The sequence below is a fragment of the Schistocerca nitens genome, chromosome 4 (assembly GCF_023898315.1).
Source record: "Schistocerca nitens isolate TAMUIC-IGC-003100 chromosome 4, iqSchNite1.1, whole genome shotgun sequence".
NCBI lineage: Eukaryota > Metazoa > Arthropoda > Insecta > Orthoptera > Acrididae > Schistocerca > Schistocerca nitens.
The window spans coordinates 311,207,246-311,228,787 of record NC_064617.1 but is presented as its reverse complement, the minus strand read 5'-3'; positions in this window follow the sequence as shown (position 1 = coordinate 311,228,787).

The window sequence follows — 21,542 nt, the reverse complement described above, 5'->3', positions numbered from 1 at the left end:
AGGTTAGTTAGGTTTAATTAGTTCTAAGTTCTAGGCGACTGATGACCTCAGAAGTTGCATAGTGCTCAGAGCCATTTGAACCATTTTTTTTTTTTTTTGAACCGCGCTGCTGCTACGGTCGCAGGTTCGAATCCTGCCTCGGGCATGGATGTGTGTGATGTCCTCAATTTTGTTCTAAGTCAAGGGGACTGATGACCTCATATGTTGTCCCATAGTCCTTAAAGCCATTTCTTTTATCAGTTCTTATTACAATTAGTTTCCTACATAGATCAGTTATGATCAATGAGCTTTCACGACTATCTGATGACCCATAGCATTTATAATGCCAAAACTGGACGTTATTAATTAGTATTTAGTATAAAACTTGTGTGCAGCGTTAAAATACAATACTAAAAATTACAGATTAATTTGTATCCAAAGTAAGAAGAACCTCACAAATCCGCAAAGTACGAGGTTCACATATATGGGAGTACAGTAGATGGAAAAGCATAGGTGACAACGTTCCTGTAGATTAGGAGGAGATGGCGTCAGTACCTTCGGGTCAGTGCTCGATAAAGCCTCAAACGTGTTCGGAAACGTTATAAGTCGGTGGATTCGCAGACGAAGGTATAAAGTTGAGTTGGTTATGATATCCATGAAATGATTGAGGCATGGCCAATTGCCCTCTCGTAACTGCCATATCTAGCGAGAAAGACATGCAGAAATGAGTGTAAAAGTTATTAATGGTACATCTGGAATCCACTGCTTTCATGGTAGCTCCAGTAACAACCGTCGGATTCTACAGCATTGTGCAACACCACGTTGGTCCCTTATTGCAATGATGAAATAGACATTCAGCTTATAGGCGATTCAGGTTGATGCATCAATGGAGATAATGTAATAGGTAGTAATATTTACTTGCCAAAACACTGTCTGTAGTCTGTAATTCCTCTGTGGTCTTATAAAGATGTAGGTGCAGCCACACCAACCAATACTGTTGGTGCGAATATTCCTTGCATATTAAAACTTTATGTGAGAATGGGACACGAATTTGGAGTGTATTATAAATAACTTACCTCACAAAAATCTTCGTTACTCGAACTACTGCAATACAGCGAGCACCATTACTGCCAGCTAAATAAAAGATTCTAACTACTGAAGGCACTAACTACTGATAGGCATATAGTTAGCAAATGAAAGATTTTGTCAGAGAACAAACAATGTATTTATCTTAACAGTGTACATACAGTTTGGCAAATTTCCATTTTCTGACGCACACACGTCCAGATTGTCCGCTCGTATTAACATCCCTAAACTCTGGCTTCTATCTCCCCACATCCACCACTGCTGGCGGCTCATCTCCAACTGCACAACGCTACGCGCTGTTCACATCCAACTGCCCAACAATACAATAGCGAATATTCCAACAATGCCAACCAGCCACAGACTGCACACAGCACAGTCAGTGATTTTCATACAGAGCGCTGCGTGGCGTTACCAACATAAAAACCTACACAGCCTACTTACACTATGGAACGACATTAGAAAACGCATAAGGAATTTAAAGGTTTAGTTGACAGTGAAAGAGCTCTAAAGTACAGTGACTGAGAGACGGAATTCGTTATTCTCTTCATCAAGGCATGGAGCAAGTGATGAAACTGGTAATACGAATAGTGTATTTTCTGAAGTCGCACGCATTATTACACTGTAAGTTACAACAGTTTTAAAAGGAACTGAACGACGGGTATAGGAACTTTATATATTTCTGCATAGTACGTTGGCTAAGTCAAGAGGGATGGCTGGAACAATTCTTTGATTTAAAATACGCTGTTGTTGGATTTATGAAGGAAAAAGGAAAGCAAAAAACTAAAATTAAAACATCCAGAATAGATTCCAGACATCGCATTTTAAGTGGACTCCACTGCACACTTCCCACAGTAAGACATTGCATTTCGAGAAACAACTTGTTTCTCATTTGAACAGGATTCATTTACAAAAATTTCACTGGGGAAGGGACAAATTCTGACAAAAAAAAACTCCGTCCTCTTCCCTAAGCGCAATGGTCTGAATTCATTGTAGTCTTAAAAAAATGGTCTGAATTAATTGTAGCCTTGAAAAAATTACGAGGATAGTTTTCTAAGCTTCTGCGGATGTTGCCAATCTTACATCTGTTGACAGTTTTTTTCAGACCGTTTGTCGTTTTAACTGATAGCATCCCTGTGCACGTACAGAGGAACTGATTGATTTTCAATGTAATTTTCGATTGAAAGACAAATTCTTTCACCTTCTCTCGCTCAGACAGCATCGAGCTACTATGGGAAAAGTGTGCACGCAGCGAGGGAGCCAGATCACACGCTGTTTGCAGCAGCTTTTTGGTAAATTAATACTGTTTGCCAAAGCTGCATTCGAACTCAGAACTTTTGCTTATCGCGTGCAAGTGCTCTGTTGACTGAGATCTCCAGACACGACTCACAACCCGCCCTCAGATCCGTAATCCCGCAGTAACCTCTCTGGAAACAGCTCCGTAAGCTGTGGCTAAGCCATTTCTCCTCGAAAATTGAGAACCTCTGTGAAGTTTGAAGGGTAGGAGAGAGACATCAGAAGATCTATGAGGGCCAGGCGTTTTATGCGGGTGAATAGGTCAGTCGGTTTAGCAATTGTCCGCGAAAGGCAAAGGTTCTGGCCTCTGATTACGGTCCGGCGAACAGTTTTAATGTCCCTGGATATTTAAAGGCCCCGTGCGGTTCTAGCGCTGCAGTCCGGAACCGCGGGGCTGCTCCGGTCGCAGGTTCGAATCCTGCCTCGGGCATGGATGTGTGTGATGTCCTTAGGTTAGTTAGATTTAAGTAGTTCTAAGTTCTAGGGGAATGATGACCTAAGATGTTAAGTCCCATAGTGCTCAGAGCCATTTGAACCATTTAATTAAAGGCAGGGAATTCCCCACTGCATAGTAAATATCCATGTTGGAAAATGATAGTGTCCTTAATGGAACATAGGCACATCTACTACAGATACTTTCAGCAACTTACACCGAAGAGTATGACATAACGTATATTATATTTCCGAGAGATTACAGCTGTTGCCCTTAAAGGTGCAATGTATATTTTAACTTTCTTTCAGGCTCCACTTATGTATACAAATTACTTTGTAGGATGAACATAATAACTCGACGTGTTCCTAATCACCAGTCTGATCCATTTTCCGGTTGTTGTGACGTAAGTGGGGAACAGACAATATCCAAATACATGAGATGAACTCTCAATTGCGAAAAGCAAAGGTGATGTAATTTTTCAAATAACTTTTTTGAAAATATCGGGATCTACTAATGTACCTCATATTCTAAAGTTTAAAAAATATTTTTAATGATTTTATGACAAATTAGGTAAAATTCAGTAAAACTTTATGTAGTAGTACTGAATGTGACTTGCATAACTAACTTCATATTAATCTTTTGTGGTTGAGGACTCTTCTTACACATACACTGGGTAGTCATAAAGTGCCTGAAATGCTTGTAGGGATATTGCAGGACAGGATGTACTGAGACACAAATGTTAAGAAAGAAATTCGACAGTTTGGGTCGTTTCCGAGCTATTTAGCATTGAAGTTAGCCAGTCAGGTCGTCGCCCGCACAATTTGAAGTTTCATCTAACCAAGCAAAGCACTCCGCAAAGCAACACCGCTCCTGGCGGGCCGTTTGCATGTGAGCGCGCGACGCCCCGATTGGCTAATTTCGATGCTGAATAACCCGGAAACGGCTCAAAGTGTCGATTTTTTTTAATGGTTCAAATGGCTCTAAGCACTATGGGACTTAACATCTGAGGTCATCAGTCCCCTAGATTTAAAACTACTTAAACCTAACTAACCTAAGGACATCACACACATCCATGCCTGAGGCAGGATTCGAACCTGCGACCGTAGCAGCCGCTTTGTTCAGGACTGAAGCACCTAGAACCGCTCGACCACTCGAATTGTTTCCTTAACATTTATGTCTCAGTACAACCTGCCTTGCAACATTGCTACAAGCGTTTTAGACGTTTTCTGACCATACAGTACAGATTTTTAAAAAGAATGTTGTGAATAAAAGTCAACGACATTTAACAAAATTTCCATTTCCTTTTCATTCTTTGTGGCGTTCCTAAATAGTCCCTACCCTCGGTGTACACATTATGAAAAATACGTTCGTGTTACTGGGATTATGCTAAAATACATTTTCAGGATCTGGACGCTACTAATATACACTGAAGCGCCAAAGAACCTGGTATAGGCACGCTTATTCAAGTACAGAGATATGTAAACAAGCAGAAGACGGCTCTACGGTCGGCAACGCCTACACATACGACTACAAGTGTCATGCGTAGTTGTTATATCTGTTACTGCTGCTACAATGGCAGGTTAACAAGATTTTAGTGAGTTTGAACGTGGTGTTGCAGTCGGTGCACGAGCGATGGGACACAGCATCTCCGAAGTAGCGATGAAGTGGAGATTTCCATTGCGATCTATTACTAGTGTACCGTGAATATGAGGTATCCGGTAAACCATCAAATCTCCGACATCGTAGCGGCCGGAAAAAGATCCTGCAAGAATGGGACCAACGATGAATGAAGAGAATCGTTCACGGTGACAGAAGTGCAACCCTTCCCCAAATTGGGGCAGATTTCAATATTGGGCTATTAACAACTGTCAACGTGCGAGCCATTCAACGGAACATCATCAATATGGGCATTCGGAGCTGAAGGCCCATTCGTGTACCCTTGATGACTGCACGACACAAAGCTTTACGCCACGCCTGGGCCCTTCAACATCAACACTGGACTGTTGACAACTGGAAATATGTTGCCTGGTCGGACGAGTCTCGTTTCAAATTGTATTGAGCAGATGGACGTGTAAGTGCTTGGAGACAACCTCATGAATCCATGGACCCTGAATGTCAGCAGGGGACTGTTCAAGCTGGTGGAGGCTCTTTAATGGTATGGGGCGTGGGCCGTTGAAGTAATATGGGACCCCTGATACGTGTAGACACGACTCTGACAAGTAATATGTACGTAAGCATTATGTCTGATCACCTGCATTAGTTCATGTCCATGGTGCACATCAATTGCTACACAGTAGCTCCAGGAACACTCTTCTGAGTTTAAGCACTTTCGCTGGCCACCAAACTCACCAGACATGAACATTACTGAGAATATCTGGGAAGCCTAACAACGTGCTGTTAAGAAGAGATCTCCGCCTCCTCGTACTCTTAACTATTTATGGACAGCCCTGCAGGATTTATGGTGTCAGTTACCTCCAGTTTTTTTTTTTTACTTTATTGTTATTTTAAAGCCTGTACAACAGGCAGGCTGTCAGCAGCACACTATGCTGCTCTTCAGCCATAGAATATACAAGCAGTAGAAACAGGAGAAAACATAAAAGTTACAAAAGGTGGGCAATAAAACAGGAGACACAGAGAGACACACACGGAGCCGTTCACACTCGTCGAGAATCAACACTGCTAACAGATGAGACGACGCACAAACACTGAAGATGACGATGGCACTAGTGAACGAGGGAGTGCGACGGTGAACACGGATTACCTCCAGCTCTACTTCAGCCATTAGTCGAGTCCATGCCACGTCGAGTTGTGGCACTTCTCCGTGGTCGTGGGGACCCTACACGATATTAAGCAGGTGTACCAGCTTCCTTGGCTCTTCAGTGTGTAAGTACATTTTTAAAAAGTAGATTATTGATAAAAGTTAACAATTAGTAACGAAATTTGTTTTTTTGTAAAATTTTTTTTAGTGGTGTTGTGTGCATAGTTCAGCGTAGTCAGCGCGTACACAACTTTCCCACTAGAGCGCGCCCCGCTAAGCACAACAGAGCAGGCGCAGCGCTCGTCCGTCTCCGCACTACGAGATGGCGCTGTCTTAGAGACGGACCAAATTCTGCTTCCGCCGATCTGCGTATTAATATGTCTCGCAGCTAATGAGATTGCTGCTAACGTAGAACCTTTTCTCCTCGCGGATCACACTCGCGCAGTGATACCCGAACGCTCGAGGTATTATAACGAGTGTACAGACCTCCGATTAGGCAGTCTGCATTAGTCCGCATTTGTCTGCACCAGTCTATAGTCAAGTTTCAGTCTGCACCTAATAAGATTATCAGATTCCTGTACATAGCCATGAAGATAAAGGAATAGACACTTTGTCAAGTATCAGAGATATGTGAGAATAAGATTAACGTACTAAGACCAAAGGAACTTCAGATTGTCAGTTGTAAACAGCATCCAGAATCAAGTTACGTAATGTCTATGTTAGTTATTATTTTAATAAATGTGTTTGAAATTTAATCAAGTTCTGTTTAAAGTTGGTCACCGTCAATCTGCTACTCTAAGCGTGCAAGTGGCATTTCTATCGTCTTACCTAACGGCAGCAGATAAACACGCCACAATAAGACCACGAGACATATTGCTGACACTCGCCTACTTCGTTAGAGCGACAAGTCAAATAATCTGATGGTGTGTGTACCGAAGGTCTTACAGTATGCACCCCACAAGTGGGCATAAAGTACTCCCTCCCTACTCGTAGTGCACGTTATGGTAAATGCTTCGGTACAGCTCGCGTCAATACTCAATCACTAAAATCACCCACAATCAGCTAGAGGCAAGTTAAAAAAAATAGTTAACTTTTCGGATAGTAGACGAGCTATCTAGAAAAACCTCATGGCGTGAGTCAGAGCGTCTAATGGTCGGTACAACTAGCGCTGTTCCGAAACTTCGGCTTACCTCTCTTGGAGACCTTATCGGATTAGAATCCCTAACAGAAAGGATAAGGTGGGAAATGGTCTAGCAGCTGTCAGAGCCCTGTTTCCGGAATTAATAAAGTTTCAGTGATGTGTACGGAGCAATAGAACTTGGCGGGTGGGAGTCGTTTTCCGGAAGTCACTCTTGTCCGCACTCTTTTCTTTGTTGTGCTGTTAACAAGTTGAGCTCTTAAGACATGAATCATTGTCTGAATCAAATATAGACGGTGTTCATAAAGTCCTGCTATCAGTTCAAAAAATTATAATTTGGAGACTAATGGAGAAAGAGCATCGATGTTTGTTGTTAAACGCTTAGCATCTTTCAAACTTTTTTTTTTCTTGCCACTCCAGAATTTCATTGTGTGCCCCACGTCGATGGTAGAACATCAAGGCGATATTCTAACTCTGCCCACGTACAGAACAGCATTGTAGCAGCAACAGTTCCTATTGCTCTATTGATTGACTCCGCTGATTCATGCACGAAGGGTAGCAGTGTTATTGACTGATGTTGTGCACAAACAATTTTTGACGTAATAACACAGAAAGAAGTCTAATGATGTGACACTGAGAGAAAGAGAGAGTTGGGGAAAGGGGGGGGGGGGGGGGCGGCCGGTGTGGCCAAGCGGTCAAAGGCGCTACAGTCTGGAACCGCGTGGCCGCTACGGTCGCAGGTTCGAACCCTGCCTCGGGCATGGATGTGTGGGATGTCCTTAGGTTAGTTAGGTTTAAGTAGTTCTAAGTTCTAGGGGACTGATGACCTTAGAAGTTAAGTCCCATAGTGCTCAGAGCCATTTGAACCATTTTTGAAAAGGGGGGGGGGAGCATGCGATGGGATCATCACGAGCCACCCTCCTCTCAGCAAAGGTGTTAATCAGCGTATCCTGCAGGTTCAGAATTCAATGCAGGCCTGCGTTGAAATACAACTTGCACTCTGTTAACACATACTTCAAACACAGGACGGGGTCGTATACTTTCGGGATGTTCTTTGACACTGCTTGTCGTTTTTTGAACCACCTCATTATGCCTGTGTTTTTGTCAGAGGTGCCCTCCCATGTTGGCGACTGTAATTTCGCACCTGCAGATTCTGCATACCAGATGACACATTGCACCTTCTCCTGATCTCTCGCCATTTTGATGCACACCGCGGGAAATCTGAAATCTGCTTCATATTTTACGACAAACCAGGATTCCCTATCTCCAATAGTTTTCACCTCATGTTTTTTCTTCTAATGATAGTGAGACTTTATGGACACACTGTTTATGAGATTCAGCCAGTTATAAAGTCGCGGCTCTTTTAAACTCAGTTGCCGCGTAAGCTGGTAATAGTGCGTAGGGTTTCCAGTAGGAAATAAAAGGAATGAGATTTTCAGTTTTAGCATTTATATAACAACTAAGGGAAGCCTCTCCAGAACCCTGGTCGGAACTAGGGGATTAGACTATTTCTACATTAAAAATATTTACTAATGTACCTCTCCCACCGTTGTCAATGCTCTAGTGTAATAACAGCTTGCGCGAGAGAGTCTGGTTTTCATTTCAGGTCCGTCGCACTGTCATTGTCTGTAGAACATTTCATTGCAGCTTACTCAATGAGGCATAGTAAGTGGTTTATTCTAAACTACAGCAGACCATGGTGGCGAAGAATGTGGCACAACGAGAGGATAATTCATTTACAAACTGCGAGGAATCCATTACCCTACGCTCTTGTAACGTATACTGACCTGACGTACAGCTGTTTAAAAAATTTGAAACAGAAACTGTAGTTTATGAGACTACGTTCACATCAGTGTCTGATCCCTCAGTGATTCAATAGCCCGTGAGTGGCAGAGATTATCCATTAATAGCTCGTCATCAAAGCGTGCATTCCGTGAAACACTCAGTGCTTTACGTGAACAGCAACAATAGTGGTCCTCTCTAAACAGGTTACCAGTACTCTGGTACTGTTATTGGTAATACTCCGCTTTGATTATTTTATGTCGCGGTAAAAAGTATATTTTGAGTGGATCTATTTATTTTTTCGCTTGCAACTGCTATGTAAAATTACTTATTTCACTACACAGTATACGAGTCACTGTGTGAAGCAGTTCCGATGTAAGGTCTGTATAACATGACGTTTTCTTAATGTTATGGAAACTGATCTTTATTAATTTTAACGAATATTTCGCAACTAATAATAATTGGTGCTTGACCGGGACTAACGCCCCCATTTCCTGTTTTTATCAAGATATTGTGCTAACTATTAGGTTACCTGAGCATGCCTTTAGGCGTAACCAAACTTTTAATTGTCACAGGGTTTCCATTCATTAATTGCCTACAAACGTAGATGATTTGCAATTTTGGAATAGGTCACCAGAGATGCTAGTAATTTGAACATCAATTATGTGGAGATAATGGTAGGGGGGGGGGTGAAATCAGTGTAGTGCAGTGGCGTGAAATGGTACAGGTGGTGTATTACCCAGACGCGCTTAACCTCAATGCAATGAATATGTTGTAATTAACATTTTTTTACTTTCTTTTCAATCATCTTAAGCGTTAACTGGTTTGGTTGTGATTTGTAACCCTTTTCCTTAACGCTCACCCTTATTTTCCCGTCTCCGCTAATCACATCGCAGTACTTTATAGTCAATTAATGATTATGTAAACTCAGAGCAGGCTTTTTGGTTGTGCTCAAAAGCATCCGAACGCCCTGAATTTATGTATAATGCCCAGAAGTATCTGCACCACCTGAATTGTCTATCAATTAGTTAAGTAAGGGTGCGATATTTTTTAAGCTCTGAATGTTTTCGCAGTTTATTTTCGGTTAATTTTTGCAGCTACTGAACCCGAATATGGGGCCTTTACATTGATAACAAAATTTCTTTCGAAATAAACCTGACCATCTGCCTAACACAAACATGTCTCTTATACTTTTCAAACATTAATCAGCTGAAAACTGGAAAATTTCACTTTGAAATAATAACTGTACGAGTCAAATTAGTTTTATGGCCCCTTTAGTACGTAATGCACTTCCCTAACGATGCCTAAACTCATCGCGTCTCGTTTTAACAGTTATGCTGGTTTCATATTCACACTGAAGTAACCACTACTACGTTGAGTTTCCATTCTAATTGATCCGTGATCAAGGAAGCTTTTTCTTTTACGTTCAACTGTCAACATGTTTCTGCACGAAAATTACTGATTCACAAACACGACATTGTTTCATTCACAAATCTCATTACCAAACCTGCGCGTCTTTCGGCGAAGTAACTGCATTACTCAATGCTTTCTCGTACGAACCGATGTTACACTTGCAACTCTTAATTTCACTTTCTAGCAGATTTTTCACACTGTTTATCCGCAACGCAGGTACACATAACAGCATCGGGCAGAAGCCCACAAAGACCCTTCTCTCGCACTCCAAAACGCCCCGTGTAAAACAGCAAAACAACGCTCCCTCACAGAAAAGGCGCGGTTGTCTTCGAAATATTTCGGAAGCCAACGATAAGCAAGAAGTACAATATCATTAAGTTACAATATTATAGACAAGCAGTACTTCTTACAACTTGTAGTATTTCTGCATCTAAAATGTCTGCGAAACACACACACGAGCTTGTGCGCACATGCGTTGACGTGTACGAAAAAAGTACCAGCTTCCACCTGAACTGCATAAAATGGCACGACGATAAAAACTGGAAAGAAATTCACAACTCGGTTTCATTCCTCACTAAAAAAAAAAAAAAACTGTTTTTGTTCTGTACCCTCAGTCACATCTGTACCTTTCACTGGAACGTATAGGTCGTTTGTAATGGAATATGAGAATGAGTATAAAACATACTGTCCATAAATATACCAAAAACAACGTTTGTTTATGCAATATGATTAATTACAACTTCGGTCCGTATACGAAGTTTTGTCTAAGTTAATTATTTTTCACATCTAAAATATTCTATGGCACACACCAAATGACACGCACCAAGTGTAACATTGTTCATGACACGTCTAAAATGGCTGCAGAAATACGTCAACAGTTTAAAAGGGCAATGTTGACGTTACGTATCCCACTGCCCCCCCCCCCCCCCCCACTCACACACACACGTACTCAATGTAGTCGAAATACTAAGCTAAGCAGTCGAACATACAAACAAACAGGCGGCCTGAACTACTGGTTGAATGTAGTTAATTCCATTATTTAGGCCTACTCTTCGTATATAATACAGTGCACACTTAAATTAACTTCCATATACTGTTGCAGCGATATCTAAATATCTAAACTGTGTTGACATTTTAGTCTGTTGTTGTGTTACTAAAGTACTGCCATCACTCCTACGTTTATACAAATTTTTAAAGTAATGTTTCACCACCATTTTAGGGAGTGGGATAGCCAAAGGTAATGCATCAGTAGAAAATACAATCTACAGTACTAGCAACCTAACACTGCTTTTTACTTGAGTTTGAACTAGACATATGGAAAGTTAAGAACAAAACGAAATTCTGAAGAGGGCTGCAACATTTATCAATTGAAATTATGGTGCCAAGTCTTCCTAAAACTATATTTCCTAAAATGAACTATTAAATAATGACAAAAACTAATCAAAATACACAGTGTGAGAACACCACACTCAGACACAGCACAGCCAAAAGACAAACAAACACCACTTTATGAGGCCGGAAAGGTGTTTTGACGGCGTTATTGTGGTGTATTACTTAAAATGCATATTTTCATAATACCCAAGAAGAGCGTCCGATTTGCGTACACACAAAACCACCATAGACGATGGCAGATATGAAACATGGCCAAAGACGATGATGCAACAAGACAAGAGTAATCTCGAAAGAAAAATCTTTGATAAACTTGTGTAGCAAAACGCATGCAGGACTCGCACAAGTACAGGGTGTTTATAAATGAATATCGGGGTACTAACGCTTTATAATATATATTATATTAAACTTACAGTTATAAGTGATATGTCAAATGAAAGAGAAACTCAAAGGACCTTATAAATGTTCAATGTGAGCACCATTTGTCACATGGCACACATGAAGTCTATAGCTGAGTTCTTCCCAAACGTTGATAAGTGTGTCTTCAGTGATTGTAGCAACGGCTGCTTCAATCCGGTTTCTTAATTCAGGGAGGTCTGCTGGTAGCGGAGGCATGGGCACACGATCCTTGATGAAGCCCCAAAGGAAAAAATCGCATGGCGTTAGGTCGGGTGAACATGGAGGCCATGCAAAGCAAGCCCTGTCATTGGGCCCCTTGCGGCCTATCCAGCGCTTGGGTACAGTGAAGTTTAACCAATCGCGTTCTTCGCTATCATCTTGCTGGAAAATGAAATTATCTGTCTCATCTTCTTCCAATTGACGGAAAAGCCATGGCTCTAGTGTTGAACTTCACTGTACCCAAGCGCTGGGTAGGCCGCAAGGGGCCCAATGACAGGGCTTGCTATGCATGGCCCCCACGTTCATCCGACCTAATGCTATGCCATTTTTTCCTTTGGGGCGTCATCAAGGATCGTGTATACGTGCCTCCGCTACCAGCAGACCTCCCTGAATTAAGAAACTGGATTGAAGCAGCTCTTGCTACAATCACTGAAGACACGGATATCAACTTTTGAGAAGAGCTCGCCTATAGACTTGATGTGTACCGTGTGACAAATGGTGCTCACATTGAACATTTGTAAGGTCCTTCGTAAAGCTGTTTGAGTTTCTCTTTCATTTGACATATCATTTATAACTGTAAGTTTAATTTAATAAATATTATAAAGTGTTAAAACCCCGATATTCTTCATAAACACCCTGTATATTTACATTTTCATAAAATCCAAAGTTTGCATCAAAACAAAGCTGTGTTATTTCTCACAGCATACATAATACCTAGCACAAAATACAGTTTGCAAGCGCAATGGACCGCCAGTCAAATTTTTCCATATATAAATTGTCTGTACTAATTCATAAAATTCACAAAGGTTGCATATGATCACTGGTGATAAAAACTTATATGTTAAGCAGCACTCGTTAATGAGCAAATTTCGATTGACTTACAACAATTTGCAAGCTCGACTGACATTCAAAGTAAATATTTCCGCATCTAAATTGTCTCGATAAATTATTGAAACTTTCGCAGCTATTTATTGGAATCGTTCAGATGTATTGTGGGTTAATGGATGAGCATTATTCGATCTTTGTATCACGCATTTCATTTCATCCAGATGCATAAAAACTTGGTCGAAAACACACACGAGCACTTTTGCTGATCAAAGTTATGGCCAAAAGTGCATTTGTCGACAAGAATTAGCAGAGTAGAAAAGTTAATCATATGTTAAAACTCTTCTGATATTAAAGTCAGTCAAACATTATAGTAGTGGTGGTGGTGGTGGTGGGGGGGGGGGGGGGGGGGGGGGAGGTGAGCTGCTGCATTTCTTTCAGTTCTCTGTAATGTATTGTATTATAATATTGCTGACGTATTAAACTAAGCTTTACGCATGGATATAGCGTTGTTATCGCTGTAGCATTGGAGTACTTACTTTAGAGTTCACAGTCATGTTAGGTACAGGCACATAATTGAATATATATATATATATATATATATATATATATATATATATATGTGTGTGTGTGTGTGTGTGTGTGTGTGTGTGTGTGTGTGTGTGTCTGTGTCTGTGTGTGTGTGTAGGGTGACCCACTTATCTTGACCACCCTAAATAACTCTTTTTCCAGATACAAATTACAAAATGTTTCAAGCAAATGTTCTTTAGCTTTCAGGGAGACATCAATCAGCATGATTGCCTTCGTTGTAGCTTTGTTTTTTACAAAGCTATGAACAGCGGTATGACTTTTTTAAATGGCACCCCGTAATTTTTATTCGGTAACTCATTTCTTCTCCTAAAGACCCATTAAAAAATGTATCACAGTGTGCCATTCACTGAAACGCAACGTTATTAATTACGTAATACAACATTGACTCTGAGTCTGGGATCACAAACTCGTCCACTTTCAGGAGTTGTCGGAAAACACAACACAAAATCGACTTTGAGTCTTCTGTACCATACACCGATACACTGGTGCACTCGTTAAATGAAAGAATTATTTACTGCTGCCATTGTAGCGTACTGAAGAGAATTACAAACAAGCACGATGCGTTCCTGTATGTCTTCTGGAGATGTTGGGATATCGCGATATACAACGTCTTTAATGCATCCCCAAAGCAAAAAGTCCAGTCGATTTAAATCAGGAGACCTAGCAGGCCAAGTAACTGTTCCTCTTCGACCAATCCATGTGGCAGGATACCTTCGGTTCAGAACACGACGTGCACACAAGGCATTATATGCTGGACATCCATTGTGTTGATACCACATAAGCATTCTGGTTCTTAGCGGCACTTCATCCAGAAGTGGAGGAAGAATTCGTCTGAGAAAGTTGGCATACGCTGTGCCGTTTGGACTACCATTGATGAAATAAGGACCAATAATCGTGGTACCAAGCATCCCACACCAGACGTTAACCTTCCATTCACGCTGATGTTTCACCTGTCTAAGCCGTTGTGGGTTGTCGCTGAACCAATAATTCATGTTTCTTGTATTAACCTGTCCTTTGTTTAAAAAGAAACATTCATCAGTAAATAGAATATTGGAGAAGAAATTCGGGTTATCGAGGGTTTGCTGCTGTGCCCACTGACAGAACTGTACACGATTCTAGAAATCATTCTTGATGTAGGTGTACATGGTAAGGATGGACCGGTGACGTGTAATAATACGGTGTCCGCCGCGATAGCCGTCAGCGCGGCAGGACGCCATGCAAAGGGGCTCGGATTCGATTCCCGGCTGGGTCGGAGATTCCCTCCGCTCAGGGACTGGGTGTTGTGTGGTATTCATCATCATATCATCCCCATCGACGCGCAAGTCGTCGAAGTAGCGTCGACTAAAATGACTTGCACCAGGCGATTGGTCAACCCGACGGAAGGCCCTAGCCGCACCACATTTCATTTCATTACAGGAATGGCAATCTCGTGTTCAAGCTGTCGTGTGCTCACATGTGGATTCATAGCAACGGAAGCGAGAACAATAACATTGGCAGCTTCGTCTGTGCGAGTGCTACGATGATTACGTTGTCGTCGGTTGAAACTTCCCGTTTCCTGAAGTGTCGCAACAAGACGAGAAAACATCCGTCGGGAAGGTGGATTCTTGTCAGGATATCGCTCTCTGTATAGTTCCGCTGCCTGCGTAGCATTTCGCCTACCTTTAACAACAACAATAAGAAAACAAACGTTATGTCGATGCAGTTTGTAGGAAGTAAACAACAGTATTTAAGAGGACTAAACTACTGTACCAAATGTACCCGTACATAAGGAAACAGTATTGCAGTTACTGTTCCGCTAACTTGCATTCCCCGTAGATGAGTAGCATTTCTACCTTCTCTTCGTTGGTGTACATTCTACTCACACAACTCTTCAACTGACGATGGTTGACGGAATGACGGGTACGCATTCTACTTATGTTTACATTTGTTCTCTGTCAACGTCAGCACGTGGATGTGTTCCACTATCCCGAGTACCTGCACTAAGAACTGGGGGCGCCAACATAAATGATTAGTTCTGAAATTAATAACGTTGTATTTCAGTGAATGGTACACTGTGAGACATTTATGAGTAGGTATTTAGGAGAGGAAATGAATTACCGAATAAAAAACACAGGGTACCATTTAAAAAGTCATACCACTTTTCATATCTTTGTAAAAAACGAAGCTACAACGAAGCCAAGCAAACAGATTGATGTCCGAACCTGCGACCGTAGCGGCCGCGCGGTTCCAGACTGTAGCGCTTAGAATCGCTCAGCCACATCGGCCGACGTTAAGATAAGTGGGACACCATATATACGAGGTGTGTTTTTTAAGTAAGGTCCGTTTCAACATAAGTACAAAACGAAAGGTTATTTCAAAAAAGTAAATTTATTTTCAGAAAGTAGATACTTCACTCTATTTTTGTACATAGTCGCCAAGTTTGTTCAAACACGTACCATACCTCTCAACCAATTTTAAAATACTCTCTTCATAAAAACTTGCCGCCTGTTCCGATAACCAAGAGTTCACTGCCGTTTTCACGTCATCATTGTATCTCATGCCACTGCGGTGTTGTTTGAGGTGGAGGAACAGATGGTAATCGCTCGGCGCAAGATCAGGACTGTTACTTCTGCCAGTACATCGTCTCCTACCTTCCAAACTTACAGAAGCTCTCCTGCTGTAAGGACGGGGCGTGACTCGTGCTTGGATACCACAGGTGGTAGAGAAATTTCCCGCAAAAGGCAAAAGTCCTGAGTTCGAGTCTCGGTCCAGCACACATTTTTAATCTGCCAGGAAGTTTCATATCAGCGCGCACTCCGCTGCAGAGTGAAAATCTCATTCTAGAAACATCCCCCAGGCTGTGGCTAAGCCATGTCTCCGCAATATCCTTCTTTTCAGGAGTGGTAGTTCTGCAAGGTTCGCAGGAGAGCTTCTGTAAAATTTGGAAGGTAGGAGACGAGGTACTGGCAGAAGTAAAGCTGTGAGGACGGAGCGTGAGTCGTGCTTGGGTAGCTGAGTTGGTAGAGCACTGGCCCGCAAAAGGCAAAGGTCCCGAGTTCGCCGGCACGGTAACTCAGCGTGTTCGGTCAGAGGGTTAGCTGCCCTCTGTAATAAAAAAAAACTGAGTTAATGGATCAACAACGAACTTAAACGGGTGTCTTGCGACGTCCGCACCGAGCAGATGAAACGAACGAAAACGAACAAAATGAGATTACAAAAAAAAAAAAAAAAAAAAAAGTTCGAGTCTCGGTTCGGCACACAGTTTTAATCTGCCAGGAAGTTTGATTCTGATTTTGTTTCAATTTTCTAATTTGTTCATACTCTTCTGTGTTAGTAAAGGCTACTGGTCTTGTGTCATTCTGATCATCATCAGCCTTTGTAGATAAGTTAGTGAACTGATCTGAAAGTTCGGCTACTTTCTCCCATAATGCATTTTTCTGAACCACGCTTCAGAGTGTCCATTTGTGTTGAAAACGTATCTACTATGCCCTTTAAGTTTCCATGAGTTTTTTCAAGTTGTGTAACCGAATCGGTAGTTCCAACTGAGTCAATTTTAGCTTGCAACGTGTCGTGACTTTCACGAACAATAGTTTGCAGTTCTTTTATGGCTGCTTCATGATTCTGTATTGAATTTTCATGAGGGGAAAAATAGATAGAAAATGTTCACAAATTTCAGTTTTTACGTCATTACAAACTTTTTGACATTTAGATTCGATTTTAAGTAACTCTGTTAAATCTACAGGTGCTTGTTCAACCATTTATTCCATTGAGTCTAACTTTTGAAGCTGTTGCTGTGTTTGTCTCTGATTTTGTTCCATTGTGTCTAGCTTTTGAAGCTGTTGCTGTGTTTGTCTCTGATTTTGTTCCATTGTGTCTATCTTTTAAAGCTGTTGTCACATTTGTTGCATTAATTGTAATAACAATTCACTGGTGTCTGAAACATGTTCCTCTGTGCTTTTCGGCAGTGCATTTACACCGGCAACATTCGCATTTTGAAAAGCAGAAAATGTGTCTTGACTTAATTGAGGAAAGGGTAATGACGCAAAACCTGAATCTACAGTAGTTTCAAGATTGTGTCCTGTCATTTCAGATTCCTAAGAACAGCTGTTGCTGACCGATCGATCGAAAGTACTTCCCTGTTTACTAGCTGTGTCACTGTCTACACCATTATTTATTTCCTGGTCCATTTTCCTATGCATAATCACCAAATTACTATTCTGAATATTTGTTAATACATTACGTTAACACGCCCCTCTCGTCTTCACTGTAATTTCTGAATTTACTTTGCAGCCTAGTGCTACGATTTGCACACACCATAATTGTCAAAATATTTCACACAATATCGCAGAAAAGTACAATTTGAAGAGCAAAATAAGAAAATACATTAAAATAGCACTGAAAATAATATTCAGTTAATTGCAAGAGCGGCTGTGAAATACTTCGTGCAAATCTACAACTTTTTTACTGTACAACAATGAAAGAACTACAGCTACAAAGGAGATTCTCTCTACAATTATGTGCTAACAATAAACAATAACTACACTAATCACACAAACTACAAGAAAAAATCAGGAGATTCCAGTGAGGTATCCTGGCATATGAAACTTCTCCTTTGAATTCGTTAAACTTCGGCTACACGATTAATCAGTCTAATCTAAAAGACGTAAATTCAACTAAATACCTAGGATTACAATTACGAACAAATTAAATTGGACGGAATACATAGAAAATGTTGTGGGGAAGGCTAATCATATACTGCGTTTTATTGGCAGGACACTTGAAAAATATAACAGATCTACTAAGGAGACTGCCTAAACTACGCTTGTCTGTTCTCTTTTAGAATATTCCTGCGCGGTGTGGGATCCTTACCAGAAAGGACTAACGGAGTACATCGATAAAGTTCAAAGAAGGGCCGCACGTTTTGTATTATCGCGAAATATGGAAAGGCGTTTTTCGTTGCGGAGGAATCTTTTCACCAAATTCGAATCACCAACTTTCTCCTCCGAATAGGAAAATATTTTGTTGGCACCGACCTTCAATCTACCAGGTATAGAATGGGATAGTCACACAATCAGAACTGGAGCCAGGGACAGAGACTCTTGTGACATTATCCTGACTGCCTTGTCCGAGAATTACTTCGAGCAGATAGTTAGAGAACCAACTCGTGAAGCTAACGTTTTAGACCTCATAGCAACAAATAGACCGGAACTTTTCGACTCCGTGAATGTAGAAGAGGGTATCAGTGATCATAAGTCAGTGGTTGCATCAATGACTACAAGTGTAATAAGAAATGCCAAGAAAGGAAGGAAAATATATTTGCTTAACAAGAGTGATAGGGCACAAATCGCAGAATATCTGAGTGACCACCATCAAACGTTCATTTCTGAGGAAGAGGATGTGGAACAAAAATGGAAAAAATTCAGAAACATCGTCCAGTACGCCTTAGATAAGTTCGTACCGACTAAGGTCCAAAGCGAGGGGAAAGATCCACCGTGGTATAACAATCATGTACGAAAGGTACTACGGAAACAAAGAAAGCTTCATCATAGGTTTAAGAGTAGTCGAATCATAGCTGATAAGGAAAAGCTGAACGAAGCGAAAAAGAGCGTAAAGAGAGCAATGAGAGAAGCATTCAACGAATTCGAACATAAAACATTGGCAAACAATCTAAACAAGAACCCTAAAAAGTTTTGGTCATATGTAAAATCGGTAAGCGGATCTAAATCCCCTATTCAGTCACTCGTTGACCACGATGGCACCGAAACAGAGGACGACCGAAGAAAGGCAGAAATACTGAATTCAGTGTTCCGAAACTGTTTCACTGCGGAAAATCGTAACACGGTCCCTGACTTCAGCCGTCGCACGGACGCCAAAATGGAAAATATTGAAATAAACGATATCGGAATTGAAAAACTACTGCTATCACTTAGTAGCGGAAAAGCATCCGGACCAGACGAGATACCCGTAAGATTCTACAGTGATTATGCTAAAGAACTTGCCCCCTTTCTATCAGCAATTTATCGTAGATCTCTGGAAGAACGTAAAGTACCTAGCGACTGGAAGAAAGCGCAGGTCGTTCCCATTTTCAAGAAGGGTCATAAATCAGATGCGAATAATTATAGGCCTATTTCGCTTACGTCAATCTGTTGTAGAATAATGGAACATGTTTTATGTTCTCGTATTATGACGTTCTTAGATAATACAAATCTCCTTCATCATAACCAACATGGATTCCGCAAACAGAGATCATGTGAAACTCAGCTCGCCCTATTTGTCCAAGAAATTCACAGTGCCGTAGACACTGGCGAGCAGATTGATGCCGTATTCCTGGACTTCAGGAAGGCATTTGATACGGTTCCGCACTTACGTTTAGTGAAAAAAATACGAGCTTACGGAATATCGGACCAGGTTTGTGATTGGATTCAGGATTTCCTAGAAGAAAGAACACAACATGTCATTCTTAACGGTTCAAAATCTGCAGATGTAGAGGTAATTTCGGGAGTACCGCAAGGAAGCGTGATAGGACCTTTATTGTTTACAATATACATAAATGACTTAGTTGACAACATCGGTAGCTCCGTGAGGCTATTTGCAGATGACACGGTTGTCTACAAGAAAGTAGCAACATCAGAAGACTCGTACGTACTCCAGGAAGACCTGCAGAGGATTAATGAATGGTGCGACAGCTGGCAGCTTTCCCTAAACGTAGATAAATGTAATATAATGCGCATACATAGGGGCAGAAATCCATTCCAGTACGATTATGCCATAGGTGGTAAATCATTGGAAGCGGTAACGACCGTAAAATACTTAGGAGTTACTATCCGGAGCGATCTGAAGTGGAATGATCACATAAAACAAATAGTGGGAAAAGCAGGCGCCAGGTTGAGATTCATAGGAAGAATTCTAAGAAAATGTGACTCATCGACGAAAGAAGTAGCTTACAAAACGCTTGTTCGTCCGATTCTTGAGTATTGCTCATCAGTATGGGACCCTTACCAGGTTGGATTAATAGAAGAGATAGACATGATCCAGCGAAAAGCAGCGCGATTCGTCATGGGGACATTTAGTCAGCGCGAGAGCGTTACGGAGATGCTGAACAAGCTCCAATGGCGGACACTTCAAGAAAGGCGTTACGCAATACGGAGAGGTTTATTATCGAAATTACGAGAGAGCACATTCCGGGAAGAGATGGGCAACATATTACTACCGCCCACATATATCTCGCGTAATGATCACAACGAAAAGATCCGAGAAATTAGAGCAAATACGGAGACTTACAAGCAGTCGTTCTTCCCACGCACAATTCGTGAATGGAACAGGGAAGGGGGGATCAGATAGTGGTACAATAAGTACCCTCCGCCACACACCGTAAGGTGGCTCGCGGAGTATAGATGTAGATGTAGATGTAGATAGGGAGGAACGATCATCACGATACGTGATTGGAATAATAGAGAATTGTGAAGGTGGTTCGATAAACCATCTGCCAGGCACTAAAATATGATCTGCAGAGTATCCATGTTGATGTAGATGTAGATGTATGCCACAACGTACTCAAGCCTGCATCCGAGCAAGAGGACGTTCCACAACGTGCTGTGACAAATCATCATGGGAAACAGAAAATCTTGTCGTTAGATCAATATTTATTAATTTTTTATTTGGTGATCTAGATTCACTGGAAATCAATGCACGCGGTCTCTCCTAAGAGCCGACAAGTGCAGATATTAGCAGTTTCATTTTTGCCTTGTGTATCCGTAGTCAAACAGTACCCATGAACAGTGTCCATCACGTCTTTCATGCACGGATCATTGTCCACGGAAAGCGTCGGTATGTTTTCCGTTACAAACAAAATGAACTCTAAAGCACAAATTGGAAATTTGTGACAAGATCTTATGGGATCAAATTGCTCGGGTCATCGCTCCCTAAACCTACACACTACTTAAACTAACTTAGACTAATTTACGCTATGGATAACACACCCACTCATGCCCGAGGGAGAAATCGAACCTTCGACGGAGGGAGACGCGCGGACCGTGATAAGGCGCCCCAGATCTCGCGGATACCCGGCGCAGCTGTCCTTTGAACTTCCTCAATGTACTCCGTTTATCCTATCGTGTAAGGATATCAGACCGCGCAGCAGTACTCCAAAAGAGGACGACTAGCGTAGTGTGGACACTCTCTTTAATAGATCTGTTGCACCTTCTAAATGTTCTGCCAATGAAACGTAGTATTTGATGCGCCTTCCCCACAATATTTTC